Here is a 16157-nt window from a genome sequence, read left to right on the forward strand (position 1 = left end):
GGTAAGCTCTCTAGTACTTGCCACATACTAATATTATCATTGTTCATTATGTGCAGTAATTGAATTTCCCAACTATTATAGGCACTTGCTGAAGGACCCAAAATATTGAGTGCATGTAGCACATGCAGAATCATTAGGTGTTTAAAAGTATCTAAAGGCAGGAAAAAATAATAGAGTTCTATTTGCACTTAACTTGGTAATGTGTGTCTGCTGCTTGTCACCCATAATCTCAGCTATCTCCTTCAAAGTAAATGGCTTGGGGTCCCTTTAAGTAAATAGAATAAGCTAACGTATGTTGGGGAAGTGTGTACTGAGTGTTTGAAATCCATCGTCCCATCACCACAGTGAATCCTCACACACACTTTATAGCATGTGTGTTGTCATTTTCTCCATTTTGGGGGTGAAGAAATCAAGGCACAGGCGTGTCACTGTTAGGTCACTATCAAGTCTACTTAGTGCTGGAGCCAGGATTTGAGCCTGTGCTTTTAACTTGTCTTTCGCCCTCTAACTTGCAAGAGGTGTCTTTGCATCTGGAAAGACACCGAATGGCTAAGGCCATTCAAAACAATAGTTTTGATTGTCTGTGACCATTCTCAAGTGATCTGGGTGAGCAATGTCTTGTGCATGGTTAAAGAAAATAATAGTTCTATGCAAATTTCCAACAGTTAAATTTTGCTGCATAACAAAATACCCCCAAATTAAATGGCTTCATGAAAAGCTATTTATTTATGATTTTTCGCTCATCTGTTTGGCCTAGGGTGTCCAGTGTGCTTGCTCTTACTTCTGTGGTCAGCTTTTGGACTAGCAGAGGCTGACTGGTCTAGAATGGCCTTTGCTGGATGAGATGTCTCTGTTTCTTGTGCTCTGTCATCCTCCAGCAGCCTAACTACACCTGGAACAGCTTAGTGTGTTCACTTGGTGGTGGCAAGCTTAGATTCAGCAGAAGCTAGAGGCCTCTTGGGGCTTACATTTGGAACTGAATTCATTATTATTATTATTATTTTAAATTGGAGGACAACTGCTTTACAATATTGTGTTAGTTTCTGCCATTCATCAACCTGGATCAGCCACAGGTATACATATGTCCCCTCCCTCTTGAGCTTCCCTCCCACCTCCCATGCTATCCCATGCCTCCAGGTTGTCACAGAGCACCAGATTTGAGCTCCCTGCATCATGCAATTCCCACTGCCTATTTGTTCTACATATGACAATATATATTTTCAGTGTTACTCTTTCACTTCATCCCACGCTCCCCTTCCCCCACTGTGTCCATAGGTCTTTTTTCTCTGTCTGCATCTCTGCTGCTGTTCTACCGATAGGTTCATCAGTACCACCTTTCTAGATTCCATATATATGTGTTAATATACAATGTTTGTTTTTCTTTTTCTGACTTACTTCACTCAGTTTGTCCACCTCATTAGAACTGACTCAAATGCATTCCTTCTTATGGCTGAGTAATATTCCATTGTATATTAATATTACTATAATAACATATAGTAATATTCCATTGCATACACACTATGGTATATGCATACCACAACTTCCTTATCCATTCATCTGTCAGTTGACATCTAGGTTGCTTCTTTGTCCTAGCTATTGTAGATAGTGCTGCAATGAACATTGGGCATTCTTTGGCATTGCCTTTCTTTGGGATTGGAATGAAAACTGACCTTTTCCAGTCCTGTGGCCACTGCTGAGTTTTCCAAATTTGCTGGCATATTGAGTGCAGCACTTTCACAGCATCATCTTTCAGAATTTGAAATAGCTCAACTGGAATGCCATCACCTCCACTAGCTTTGTTCATAGTGATGCTTTCTAAGGCCCACTTGACTTCTCATTCCAGGATGTCTGGCTCTAGGGGAGTGATCACACCATCATGATTATCTTGGTCATGAGGATCTTTTTTGTACAGTTCTTCTGTGTATTCTTGCCACCTCTTCTTAATCTCTTCTGCTTCTGTTAGATCCATACCATTTCTGTCCTATATTGAGCCCATCTTTGCATGAAATGTTCCCTTGGTATCTCTAATTTTCTTGAAGAGATCTCTAGTCTTTCCCATTCTGTTGTTTTCCTCTATTTCTTTGCATTGATTGCTGAGGAAGGCTTTCTTATCTCTCCTTGCTATTCTTTGGAACTCTGCATTCAAATGTGTATATCTTTCCTTTTCTCCTTTGCTTTTCACTTCTCTTCTTTTCACAGCTATTTGTAAGGCCTCCTCAGACAGCCATTTTGTTTTTTTGCTTTTCTTTTTCTTTCAGTGGTCTTGATTCCTGTCTCCTATACAATGTCACGAAACCTCTGTCCATAGTTCATCAGGCACTCTGTCTATCAGATCTAGTCCTTTAAATCTATTTCTCACTTCTACTGTATAGTCATAAGGGATTTGATTTAGGTCATACCTGAATGGTCTAGTGGTTTTCCCCACTTTCTTCAATTTAAGTCTGAATTTGGCAATAAGGAGTTCATGATCTGAGCCACAGTCAGCTCCTAGTCTTATTTTTGCTGACTGTATAGAGCTTCTCCATCTTTGGCTGCAAAGAATATAATCAATCTGATTGCGGTGTTGACCGTCTGGTGATGTCCATGTGTAAAGTCTTCTCTTGTGTTGTTGGAAGAGGGTGTTTGCTATGACCAGTGCATTCTCTTGACAAAACTCTATTAGCCTTTGCCCTGCTTCATTCTGTATTCCAAGGCCAAATTTGCCTGTTACTCCAGGTGTTTCTTAACTTCCTACTTTTGCATTCCATCTAGGCAATCTGATCACACGGACCACAGCCTTGTCTAACTCAGTGAAACTAAGCCATACCATGTGGGGCCACCCAAGACGGACGGGTCATGGTGGAGAGTTCTGACAGAATGTGGTCCACTGGAGATGGGAATGGCAAACCACTTGATATTCTTGCCTTGAGAATCCCATGAACAGTATGAAAAGGCAGAAAGATAAGGACACTGAATGATGAACTCCCCAGGTTGGTAGGTGCCCAATATGCTACTGGAGATCAGTGGAGAAATAACTCCAGAAAGAATGAAGGGATGGAGTTAAAGCAAAAACAACACCCAGTTGTGGATAGGACTGGGGATGGAAGCAAGGTCCGATGCTGTAAAGAGCAATATTCCATAGGAACCTGGAATGTTAAGTTCATGAATCAAGGCAAATTGGAAGTGGTCAAACAGGAGATGACAAGAGTGAACATTAACATTCTAGGAATCAGTGAACTAAAATGGACTGGAATGGGTGAATTTAACTCAGATGACCATTATATCTACTACTACAGGCAAGAATCCCTTAGAAGAAATGGAGTAGCCATCATAGTCAACAAAAGAGTTCAAAATGCAGTACTTGGATGCAGTCTCAAAAACGACAGAATGATCTCTGTTCGTTTCCAAGGCAAACCATTCAATATCACGGTAATCCAAGTCTATACCCCGACCAGTAAGGCTGAAGAAGCTGAAGTTGAATGGTTTTATGAAGACTAAAAGACCTTTTAGAACTAACACCTCAAAAAGATGTCCTTTTCATTAAACATTTTACATGAGTAATATGGCAATATATTTTTCTGAAAAAAATCTATTTTGTGCTATTCACAGGGCTTAGGATAGTATATTAAGTATTCATTTATTGCACAAGTATCTGTAATCAGAAAAGCCAGAAATATTTTCAGTCCCTTAAGATTTGAGTTTTGGATTGAAGTTATCAAACTGTGATTAAAGATAATCCTGAAATAATAGTTATTTCATATTTGATTTTCATTTCTCTAAAATGATGCCTCAGGCATTATCATTGTCAAATCAAATTTAGTAGAATTTCAGTTGTTCTGTTTTAAATAGCTTGTACACATTTGGAGAATTACAGTGTACACGTGTAAAATGTACATGTGAACACTTGTACTGACTTTCTCACCAAGGGATAGTCATTCTTTGGTGAGTTTGTTCTAATTGTGCCATTCGTTGTATTAACATTAATTAGCAAACTCATCTTTCAATTTCATCCCCTTGGGACAGATTCAGTCAGGGTTGGGTAGGTAGGGAATTTAATTAATCTATCAACAAATTGAATTTTTTATTAGGTACTTGGGTTTTATCTCTTATATTTTGCATAGTATATTAGAAAATTTATTTTGAACTGGAGTTACCTTAAATTTTTTTTAGGAAGACAAAGAGTCCAACCCTTTTTTACCCCAAAGCACTACATATAATAAAAATAGATCATCAATGTTCCTTTAGGATAATTTTCAAGAAAGTTCATTTACTATTAACTAAGAATGGAGACTTTTTTCAGATTGAATCTTCCCAAACTGATGGAAGGACTGTTTTATAATAAATGTATCAATAGCTGGTTGTATAAACACCTATTATTTGTGGCTTAACAACAAAGGGCATCAGTGTGTGAGGATTTAGTTCAATAGAGTTAATCTCAAATGCAATTAATGCTCACATTCTTTATGTGCCTTTATGGCAATCTGTTTGCCCAAGGAGTTTATTGAAATAGATACGTTTAATTAACCTGTTTTCAGCACTTGGGCAAAGACACAATTTAAGATGTGACATTCCACTTAAAAAAAAAGAAAGAAAAGAATCTGGATATTACTTTTTTCAACCTGGTCTCTTGTCTTAACAATGTGTAAAATTTAAATAGAAGAGGCTATATGTCAAATATTGCTTCATCTCCGACTGCTACACACACATATGCACACACTCACGTACATGCACACACACCCGAGAACTAATTCTGTACTCCTCATGTCACCTTCAGTGAGCTTACAAAGTGTGAGCTAGTATGCAAAGTAAGCCAGCTAGTGTGGTGAATTTGAGTAGCATTTTAGGATAAGGTTCACTTTGACCCTCAGGTCCTAACTAGCTGCATTTTTTTTTCTTGTGAAACTGAAAAGCTTTGAATTCTCTCAACATGACCAGGTAGTACCACAATCATCTGCTTCCATGAACTCTAGAATTTGATTTTGTTATGGTCTTTGGCTAGTCAGGTTTCCCAATTCATATAACCATTGGCAGGCAGATTTTTCCAAAAACAATCATTTTTATATGTATTTTTTTCTACATGCTTTATAAATGTGTGCTATCCAAATGGGACAAATGAAAATACAATGAGAAAACACTGTTGCCTTGGTGCTTGGTCACCCTATAATTTGAATAATAGCTTAAGCTTAAATTGACCTATTGCAAACCAGATGTCTTGTCCTGACATTTTTATATGGATGGATTCAAGGAGTTATAAAATTTGCCCTCAAGTTTGCTACATTTGGTTGTATTGAAAGAAAAATCTGGTCTTAAGAATTTTAGTCTCTTTTTTAATGGAAAAGCATCTCCTATTGAACAAATATACACCTATTTTGTTTTTTATATTTCATACACTAATTTTATTTTCATTCTGCTTTTAAATCTAGATACATGAAGCCAGAAAATGTCAAAAGCAAAGGGGGCAGGTTTAACTGCATTGATAGCCACATTTAAAATAAGCATCAAAGGGGCTTCCCTGATGGTTCAGTGGTTAGGACTCTGTGCTTCCATTCCAGGGGGCATGGGCTCAATCCCTGGTTAGGGAACTAAGATCCCCTGCAAGCTGCATGGCATGGCCAAAAAAAGAAAACAACCATCAATATTTATGCAGTAACCTAAGAGGTGTTATCATACTTTTTGTTACTGTTTTTCTCAAATATATTTTTTGAAGTGAACTTTTAATATCAATTCCTATTCTTTGGTAAAAGGACACATATGTCAGATATGAATCTATAGCCAGAATGAAAGTCAGTCTCTTCTAAACATACCTTAACACTTTTTTAAATGACTGTTTTGTCTTTCTAATTCCCTGCACTTTATTCCTCATCCTACCCATTCCTCTCTAAGCAAGTTAAAGAATTTCTTTATTTTGATCTTGTCTGTTCAAGTCTAGACTTCTCCTAAGCGCTGGTGTAAGAATATGCAATTTCTGCCACTATGGCTCATTATTATTTGTTTAATCTCCATCTACACAGGAGGAAACTCAGCAACATGACTTGAATTTGTCATGAACTTCTAGTCTTTTTGGGGGTTTTTTTGCTGTTTTGCTTGTGTTTTATTATATCAGGAAGTACATACAAGAAAGTACCATGTATACTGCAAAGCACTATATAAATATCCAGTTATTTTTATGAATTTTTGAAAAGTTGACAGCAGTCTTACCAGTTCTGTCACTTGCCCTGACTTTAAGTAAATCAGAATGATAAGAGAACAGCATCCTGAGGCTAAATACGACACACAGAGGAGTTGACACATTTCCAAGAGGTGCTCAAGGCCCTCTGCTCTCAGGAGGCAGAACCATCTCGCCTTTGAAAGCTGACCTTTCCCTCTCCACCCCCTCTCTTTTCCAGGCCCTTCTCCAGAGCTAACTTATTCACACATAGCAGGCAGAACCCTGAAGCCTACTTTAAAAAGTCTCGGTCTGTAAGCTATGATAAGATCAGCCTTTACTCCACTCTAGCCCAGACTGGCACAAACTTTAGCAGAGAAGAAAAGGGAAATTTAAGATTCTTTGTTTATTATGATGGGCATTCACTTTATTAACAAGTTTCTGTAGGAAACTCAGCCTTACTTATATAGAAGCTGAAGGGCCTGGATTTGAGATTAGAAGACCTGGGTCTCAGTGCAGTTTAGTCAAACTTCTTCAACTCTCTGAGCCTTGGTTTTCTCACCTATGTAATGGAGATTTCCACTCTTACCATGAAGCGCCCCTGTGCACCCTCTGGACAATGAGCATTAGCATCACCTCTCACAGAGTAAGGGCTACCATCATCATCTTTTGTAAAGTCATGCCTTAAGCTTGGAATTTTCCACTGAATATTGCCTTCACTATCAGAATAACCAATAGAGATATTGCCTGGGATCCCAATATTTGTAAACATAGGTTGCAAGTTAGCCAAAATTACATCTTACCTTAGTCTAATCTGTACCAACATTTTGGAGATATTCTTATTTTCAAAGTTTTTAAAACTTACAACAATTCTGAACTTTAAGTCAATGACTTTTGGCATATTTGTTAGAAATTAAAATGTCAGATGCTCTTTGCTTTGTAGACATTGTCTCTTTACCCCCGTTTCAAAATGGTGGGATGTAGAAAGAGGAAGTAAAAAGACGATAATGCATGAGACTGTATATGCTAATCACCACTCACTGTGAATCCAAGGGTACATCTTTCCTTGGAAAAGAGTGACAACAGCCCATCAATCTCTAAAGCCACAGTGGCAGCTGGGTTACAGGATATCCTACAGTCATATTAGTTATTCTGTCCCATCACTGTTCAAGGTTGCTAAACACTGCATTCGATAGAAAAATTCAAGCTCTAACAATATTTTTTTAAAAAACTATTTTCATCCCCTCAAACAAAGCAAACCATGTTTATATCCTGTGACAAATTAAAAAAAGAAGAAAACAAGAGTTTACAAACCCAACTGTTGGCATCACCCCAGATGCTGGTTCTAACCCTAGCTCTCATTATCTCACTGTGTAAATCAGGACAAATTGCATAATCTCTAAAGGGCTCCATTTTCTCATCTGTACAGTGAGCATAATGAAACCTACATTGAGGTGTTGTGTGAAGAGTAAAGGGGATGTTTGCCAGGGCCAAGCATAGTAGTACTTCACAAGGACAGGCACTCACTGATGGGTGCTATTTAAATCTACAATGGTATTTCTTTCTCACTCTGTAATTTGCACACAAGCATGTGATCATAGCTCTGTATTGAATTTTGACTCGGAATTGAATTAAATCAGAGAAGTACATGTAGAATCCTCTTATTTGAGGCTATTGAGAAACTACTCGTTCCGAAGTGGGACTTCAGTGAACTGAGCTGCTTAATAAGATCGAGCAACCCTTCAGACTACCAGCACTCTTATCCTCCTGTGAAAATAGGAGTGAAACATTTTAAACTAGACAGCATAGCTAGTAGATAATTTAAAACATGGGTGGTTTTGTTCTGCTCCTTAGCTTCATACAAATCAAAATCAAACTACCCAGTGTCCACCTTGGATAAACGATAGTGAAGCAACTGCTTGGGGCTGAATCTTTGATGAGATAGAAGAGATAAAGGCACAGAATTTGTTTGGGGCCTTCAGGACAACATTTTCTTTGACAAAGACAGAATCCCAGTGCAGCCATGGCTTTCCCCTCTAAAGCGAGCTTAAATCTGCTTGTTAAACTGTTTTGTACAAAGTTTGGAACTCTTCTTCTCTGATGTGAGCCTTGCAGAAGTTGTGTCCTTTTCGTGACCCTCCCATATACCTCAGCTGCTGCACCCGCGACAGTCCTTGGTAATAGTGAAGCCTTGCCTAACTTCTACATTCAGAAACTCTGTATGCCAGAGGCAAAGAATCTTCCTGGGAGACCTTTGGTTCCCCAACCTTTACAGCAAGGGCTCTCAAATTTTAATTTGCATAAGAATCACCCAGGGCTATCCTTTAAAAATGCAGATTCCATGGCAGCTCCTGCCCTTTCCAATTCAGTAGGTTTGGGGTAGATAGAGTTTGGGGCTTTGTATTTTTCATAAGGACACCAGCTTATTCTTTTTTTACTTTTTTAAAATTTTATTGAAGCATAGTTGATTTACAATGATTTACAGTGTTGTGTTATATTCACTCATACATGTTCAGTTATGCATATATATATATTCTTTTTCACATTCTTTCCATCATGGTTTATCACAGGATATTGAATATCGTTCCTCGTGCTATACAATAGGACCATGTTGCTTATCCATCTAACGTACAATAGCTTGCATTTGCTAATCCCAAACACCTAATCCATCCCTTCCCCATCCCCCTCTTGGCAACAAGTCTGTTCTCTCTGTCTGTGAGTCTGTTCCTGTTTCATAGACAAGTTCATTCGTGTCATATTTTAGATTCCACCATTCCAGCTTATTCTGATGCAGGTGATCATTCTGGAAGACACTGGGAGAAATACTACTTTATAGTATTGTATAAATTCTTAATTTATGAAATATTCTTAATTTATAAAATATGTGATCATAAACACAAAGTAGAGAAGTTAAGTAGCCCCCTAGCCTGAATTGTGGCACCCCACTCCAGTACTCTTGCCTGGAGAATCGCACGGACGGAGGAGCCTGGTAGGCTGCAGTCCATGGGGTCGCTAAGAGTCGGACACGGCTGAGCAACTTCACTTTCCCTTTCCACTTTCATGCATTGGAGAAGGCAATGGCAACCCACTCCAGGGTTCTTGCCTGGAGAATCCCAGGGACGGGGGAGCCTGGTGGGCTGCCGTCTCTGGGGTCGCACAGAGTCGGACACGACTGAAGCGACTTAGCAGCAGCCTGAATTGATTCATATATGCTACCATGAGTCAGAAACACTTCCCTACTTTAATTTGGGGACAGTGGAGTGACAACAACAGGGACAGTAATAATAGTAGCACACCATAAGCCGTAGACTATAGGGGCCTTGTTGAAGGAGTAAAAGCTTGGGCTTCAGAGACGTTTACTAGTTATTTAAGCTTGAGCCACTGTTTCTTTATTTATAAAAGGGAGGTAGATTGCTATAAGCTTTGCGGGTGGCTCAAACGGTACGGAATCAGCCTACCAATGCAGGATACGTGGGTTTAATCCCTGTTTGGGGAAAATCCCCTCATGGAGGAAATGGCAACGTACTCCAGAGTTCTCGCTGGGACAATCCCATGGCCAGAGGAGCCTGGCAGGCCACAGTTCACGGGGTCATATAGAGTCAGACATGACTGAATGGCTGCTCATGCACACATACACACACAGATTGCTGTGAAGGACCTAGCAACTACCAGGGGCCTGTCCCGGGTCTAGGCACACCCTAGGTTCTCAGTGCTAATTCTGTCCTCTGTCGCCCCTGCAAGGGTAGCAAGAGGTTAAGTGGCCTCTGGACCAGTCACTCCAGACTCTTGACCACATGACCTTTAGAAAGGTATGGGTCCCTGCCTGATTAAATTTAACTGCTATAACAAAATACCATAGACTGGGTGGCTCGTGAACAGCAGAAATGTATTACTCATCCTTCTGCAAGTCCGGGAAGCCCAAGATCAAGGTGCTAGCAGATTCGATGTCTGGTGACAATCCCTCCTCTGCTTCCTCGGTAACTTCTATTATGTCCCTACATGTCAAAATGGCCTAGATAGAGAGCTCTCTTGCTGCTGCTGCTGCTGCTGCTAAGTCACTTCAGTCGTGTCCGACTCTATGCGACCCCATAGACGGCAGCCCACCAGGCTCCCCCGTCCCTGGGATTCTCCAGGCAAGAATACTGGAATGGGTTGCCATTTCCTTCTCCAATGCATGAAAGTGAAATGTCAAAGTGAAGTTGCTCAGTCGTGTCCGACTCTTAGCAACCCCACGGACTGCAGCCTACCAGGCTCCTCCATCCATGGGATTTTCCAGGCAAGAGTACTGGAGTGGGGTGCCATTGCCTTCTCCGAGAGCTCTCTTAAAAGGACAATAATCCCTTTCATAAGGGCTCCAGGGCATGACCTAATCACCTCCCAAAGACTCTACTTCCTAATACCATCACCTGGGGGACCACAGGTTTTCCTTCTATACCAGTCCCCTTGAACCTTCTTCACGGACACTGCCTTTTACTTGAAATGAGAATATAAAATATAATTTACTTGATATGAGAGTATAAAATATAATTTCTAAATTAGAATATAATTTCTAATAAATGAGGCATACCTCATTTTATTTTGCTTTGATTCATTGTGCTTCTCAGACACTGTGTTTGTTTGTTTGTTTGTTTGTTTACAGATTGAAGGTTTGTGGCATGTATCAGTCACATCTATCAGTGACATTTTTCCAACAGCATTTGCTCACTTTGTGTCTCTGTGTTACCTTTTGGTAATTCTTGCAATATATCAAACTTTTGCATTATTTTTGTAGTTGTCTTGATGATCTCTGATCAGTGTTCTTTGATGTTATTGTTGAAATTGTCTTGTAGTGCCATGAACCATACCCTTATAACACAACAAACTTAATTTATAAATGTGTGTTCTGATGACTCCCCTGACCAGCCATTGCCCAATGTCTCTTTCTCCTTGGGCTTCCCCATTTCCTGAAATACAACAATATTGAAATTAGACCAATTAATAGCCTCACAAACTGCAGGTGTTCACATGAGATGAAGAGTTGCCCATTTCTCACCTTAAATCAAAAGCTAGAAATGATTAAGCTTAGAGAGGAAGGAGTGTTGAAAGCTTAGATAGGCTGAAATCTAGACCTCTCCTGCCAAACTGTTAGTCAAGCTGTGGATGCAAAGGAAAAGTTCTTAAAGGAAATTAACAGTCTACCCCAGTGAATGATAAAAAAAAGCCAAACCATCATATTGCTGATATGGAGAAAGTTTGACTGATCTGGACAGATCAAACCAGCCACAACATTCCCTTAAGCCCAAGCCTAATCCAGAGCAAAGCGCTGACTCTCTTCAAGTCTGTGAATGCTGAGAGAGGTGAGAAGGCTGAATAAGAAATGTTTGAAGCCATCAGAGGTTGATTCATGAGGTTTAAGGAAAGAGACCGTCCCTATGAAAGTACAAGGTGAAACAGCAACTGCTGATGTAAAAGCTACAGCAAGTTATCCAGGAGGTGTAGCGAAGATAATTAATGAAGGGGACTACACTAAATCACAGGTTTTCATTATAGATAATAAAACAGCCTTATATTGAAAGAAGATGCCATCTAAGACATTCATAGCTAGAGAGGAGGAGTCAAGGTCTGGCTTCAAAATTTCACAGGACAGGCTGCCTCTCTTGTTGGGTTAATGCAGCTGGTGACTTCAAGTTGAGGCCAATGCTTAATTATTATTATGAAAACTCTAAAGCCCTTAAGAATTAAGATAAGTGTACTCTGCCTGTGCTGTATAAATGGAACAACAAACCCTGAGTGACAGCATACCTGTTTACAACATGGTTTACTGAGTATTTTAAGCTCATTGTCAAGAGCTATTTCTCAGGGGAAAAAAAGTCCCTTTCAAAATATTACTGCTCATTGACAATGCACCTGGTCACCCAGGAGCTCTGGTAGAGAGTTGTTGTCATTATTGTTCAGTTGCTAAGTCGTGTCTGACTCTTTGCTACACCATGGACTGATGAGAGTACAAGAAAATCAGTTATTTTCATGCCTGCTAAGACAACACCCATTCTGAAGCCCATGGATCAAGAAGTAACTTAGATTTTTAACTCATCATTTAAGAACTACATTTCACAAGGCTAGAGCTACCATAGAGACAGTGGTTTCTCTGATGGATCTGGGCAAACTCAATTAAGAATTATCTGGAAAAGTTTCATCATTCCAGATGTCATTAAGAACATTCATGATTCATGAGAAAAGGTAAAAATATCAACATTAACAGGAGATTGGAAGATGTTGATTCCAACCTTCATGGATGACTTTCTGAGGTTCAGAACTTCAACAGAGGAAATAACTGAAGATGTAGTAGAAATAGCAAAAGAACTAGAATTAGAAGTGGAGCCTGAAGATGTGACTGAATTGCTGCAATCACATGATAAAACTTTTTCAGGTGAGGATTTGCTTCTTATGAAAAAGAAAGACGAACAAAGAACAGAATTTCTTGAGATGGAGTTTACTCCTGGTGAAGATGCTGTGAACATTGTAACGATGACAGCAAAGGATATAGCGTATTACATAAACATAGCCCCTAAAGCAGGGTCGATGCTTGGGAGAACTGACTCCAATTTGAAAGAAGTTGTCCTGTGGGTAAAATGCTATCAAACAGAGAAATCGTTCATGAAAGGAAGAGTCTGTCAATGCAGCAAACCTCATTGTTTGCCCATTTGTCTGATTTTAAGAAATTGCTGCAACCATCCCACCTTCAGCAACCACCACCTTGATCAGTCAGCAGCCATCAACATCAAGGCAAGACCCTCCAGCAGCAAAAAGATGGCAACTCACTACTACTCAGATGGTGGTTAGCATTTTTTAAGCAATAAAGTGTCTTTCCATTAAGGTGCATAAACTGTTTTTTAAACATCATGCTAGCATACACTTAATATGTGGGCATAATTTTTATAAGCTCTGGAAAACAAAAAAATTGATGTGACTCACTTTATTGTGATATTCACTCTGTTGTGGTGGTCTGGAACCAAACTCATAATATCCCCAAGGAATGCCTGGATAAATGTAAAACTCACCAAGCCAGTGTTCTATACAGTTAGATCTATTACTGGCAAGTCGAAGCCGTAGGAAGGAGAGTGTTCATCACACTGACAGTCAGATGGATTCCTTGTACTATTCCGGAGATGAATGAAGACCAGTCCTGAACTAGTCTCAGGATATCATCTCTTCCTGGACACAGGGCACGTTCTTATATTTCAACTCCTTTTCAGTCAAACTTTATGAAGACCATCACCCTCCATCTCTAAAAGTTCAGCTTATTCAGATATTCTGCAGTACTTGCTGGAGGGAGGGACACGGATTTAGAGACCAGATCTGAAGAGGGAAAGATTACCTTTCTTTTGAGGAAGTTTAAGGTTTGAAATTAAGTTCCTGTTCATGGAAGGCCAATCCACTTCAGCATTGATATAGACAGCAAAGGAGAGAAACAATTTCCAAAAACATTCTATGTTAGTTTTGCTAGATCTGCCATAATAAGTTATCACTAACTGGGAGAGGCTTCAACAACTTGCACAACAGAAATTTAGTCTCTCACAATTCTGGAGGCTGGAGGTTCAAGGCAAGGTGATGGAGGTGTTATGCTCTTTCCGGAGGTGTTAGGGAAAATTGTTAAACTTCTGTGTTAGTTTCTGATAGTTCCTTGGCTTTTGACAACTTAAATCTTCACATCATCTTCACATGATGACATCCTGTATACATATCATATCCAAAGCTCCCCCATTCATAGGGACACCAGTCATATTGGATTAGGGGATCTTCCTGCTCTAGTATGACCTCATTTTAACCAAGTACATCTGGAAGACCCTATTTACAAATAAGATTACATTCTGAGATACTGAGGTTAGGATTTCAAAATATGAATTGGGAAGAAGGGACATGAACACTGTTTAGCCCCTATAACAGACTCTTACAGGAAATTTATTTGAGTGTTTGGTTAGGACTCAAATTTTTATATCATACAAAGACAAGATGACCTTAGCCTAAAATTTTTCCTAAAAAATGTATTATCTGGCCTCCACCATTTCATAGACATTTTTCAGTGTGAGCCCTATGGAAATGTCTTGTTTTTAAAAGACTTATTAAATATACCCAGAAATAGCTGAATGACTTAAGCTGGTGAGTGGGATCATATAATATTCACCACTCAAATGTTCTTGACTTTATACAGGGACTGACTCCTGAATGTTTTCCCGGAAGTCAAGCAATCATTTTAAAATAAGCAATATGTCGGTCTTCTAATGGAACTAATAAGCCAATAAAACTAATAAAACTTCTCTCACTAAAATTATTAAAATTTACCTTCTTGAAACCATAAGGGAACAAAAAGTATCTCTGAGTCAAGTTATTTTTCATGGAAACTGACATTTAAATTAGAAATCACTTAACAGTGGTTAGACCTGAAATGTAAAAAGCATTATCTGAGATTAATGGTTAGCATACTCAGATGTCCACACAGCAGAGTGATCACATTTTAGGTTTACTTTTAAACTAATTTCACATGACAGGATCATGTGATCATGACGAGATCATGTTTGAATCCCATATGTTTTACTCTGAACCCCTGTTTGCATTCACTGAAAAGTTCTGCAAAGCAGATTGTTAAATTTTTAGTTTATTTTTCTGGGGGAAAAAATGAAGGTTTTTAACAGAAACTAACAATACTTACCAAGATATTGTGATTAACAATGGCAAAGTTTCTAAAATGATACTTGAAGGCATGTTTGAAATGGGTAATAGTCAAGGGTATGATTAAAAACTTGTTCATTTTCATTATTTAAACAGCCATTGAATATCATTAATTTTTATTTGGTACTAACAGCACAGCCTATTGAATCAAAAGCAATCAAAATTGAAGTTGAGAACTCTCTAGTTCTTGACCACGTGTTTTCTTTATCTAGGGACAGGGTTTGTTTGTTTTCTCAATGTTGCTTTTCTACCCAATTGTAATCACTTAATCTCTCCATATCTGAGTTTTTGTTACAAACAAAATGGGGATGTTAAGTCTCAGTCATACTCATGAATATTGATGAACAAATAAAGTTCTTGTAGACTTGTCACTGTTCTTATAAATCAAAGCTTCATTCACATTTCAGATCAGTGCTCTTTTCAAAATCAGGTGAATGATAAAAGATGATCTGGTCTGGTCTATGCTTGTTATAGAGGTTTGGGGTTGTAGGTACAAGCTAAGAGATCTCTAACCTGAAATATACGGGAGGAAGCTCCAGATGAGACCCTTTATGCAGTAAAGATTCAAGAAGTAGACCCATGGAAGGATTTTCTTACCTTTATCTCTGGTGAACATGTCACTAAAGACTCATTGGAGAATGAGAATCTGGCCACTACTTTAAGTGTGTTTAACTTCTCAGACAGACAGTGGACTTTTTGTTCTTCATTCTTCCTGACCTAGGTCATTAACACAAGATCAGGCTTATCCTCAGTACTGAGAGAACAGTCCTCTGGTCACCCTCTTCCAGGAATATCTAATGGAGAGTCAGGGCTATTTCAGATGAATGTCTTATCTGTGCCTGGACCTGTGTATTAAACAGATATTATATAATTAGATTATGAATTAAAATCTAGAAATATCTAATAGAGAAAAGTTTCAAATAGGGCATTTTTATCAGTCCTTCATTTTCACTTATGTCTTAATTCTCCTGCTATTCCCTGGTGGCTCAGAGGTTAAAGCATCTGCCTGCAATGCGAGAACCAGGTCCGATCCCTGGGTTGAGAAGATCCCCTGGAGAAGAAAATGGCAACCCACTCTAGTATTCTTGTCTAGAGAATCCCATGGAGGGAGGAGCCTGGTAGGCTACAGTCCATGCGGTCACAAAGAACTGGACACGACTGAGCTACTTCACTTTCACTTTCATATGTCCTAATACATCTTACAATTAATCAGTAATCCACTCCCCTCCCAACCTGTGCTCAGCTGTATTCTAACCTCATCATCATATCTACAGTGCCTCACCATCTCAGCTATTGTCATTGACTCTTTGTTTAACCCAGGTGAATG

General features: G+C 39.1%; 1 protein-coding gene and 1 long non-coding RNA gene across 2 annotated transcripts in view; one reads left to right on the forward strand and one right to left on the reverse strand.

Moving 5' to 3' along the window:
* LOC129624625 (uncharacterized) overlaps positions 1 to 15593 on the reverse strand; it is a 41427-nt gene extending 25834 nt beyond the window's left edge. The window contains exon 1 of the long non-coding RNA XR_008701076.1: positions 15428 to 15593. This is a non-coding gene — a long non-coding RNA (uncharacterized LOC129624625). The remainder of the gene's footprint in view (positions 1 to 15427) is intronic.
* The window catches only part of GPC6 (glypican 6), a 1245321-nt gene that overhangs the window by 1048038 nt on the left and 181126 nt on the right, over positions 1 to 16157 (forward strand). The gene's annotated exons all lie outside the window — the stretch shown is intronic.

Source organism: Bubalus kerabau, chromosome 12 (assembly GCF_029407905.1).
Source record: "Bubalus kerabau isolate K-KA32 ecotype Philippines breed swamp buffalo chromosome 12, PCC_UOA_SB_1v2, whole genome shotgun sequence".
In the NCBI taxonomy this organism is placed as follows: Eukaryota; Metazoa; Chordata; class Mammalia; order Artiodactyla; family Bovidae; genus Bubalus; species Bubalus kerabau.